Here is a 738-nt window from a genome sequence, read left to right on the forward strand (position 1 = left end):
TAAGGTAAAAGCAGTAATGAAGTACAATTAACAAGGTAACACAAAGTAATTAGCACAACTGACACGAGGGGCAATCGATGCACTAAACATGAGGCGATTAACACATGAGATACAATCAATACGAGGTGATTAGCATAATCAACACAGTTAACAGTTAACACGAGGGGATTAACATCATTAACACAAGTTATTCAACACAATTAACACGATCTAATTAGCACAGTTAACACAATGTGATTAACATAATCAACGAAATGTACTTAACACACTTAACACGAGGTGATTAGCATTAACATGAACAGTTATTCAACACAATTAACACGAATCATTTGATAAGTTAACAGAATCTATCATAACTAACAATTGAATATAAATAGAATTTGCACAAAGCAGTCAACGCCATGTGGAATTATGAAGGAGATAGTAACAGGTTGGATAAAAGGGGGGGATGAATGAGAGAAAGGAAAGAAAAGAGAAAATGGTGATGATTATCTTTTCTCTTCTTTTTTAATCATGAAGTAGAAACAACGAACACAAAGGATTAAAAATAATGAGAAAAAGAAGAAAGGCGAAAGGGGATTAGCGAGGGGTAATAAAGGGAGAAATGGAGAGGAGTGGAGAAGATGCGCCGAGAGAATGGGAGAGAGACAGAAGGGGATAAAAGAGACAAGTGGTGTGACGAAGGAGAGGAGAAAAGAGGATTGCAAATGAAGAAACGTCGATGAAACAAAAGAAAGG

The sequence above is a fragment of the Penaeus monodon genome, chromosome 33 (assembly GCF_015228065.2).
Source record: "Penaeus monodon isolate SGIC_2016 chromosome 33, NSTDA_Pmon_1, whole genome shotgun sequence".
Taxonomy (NCBI): domain Eukaryota; kingdom Metazoa; phylum Arthropoda; class Malacostraca; order Decapoda; family Penaeidae; genus Penaeus; species Penaeus monodon.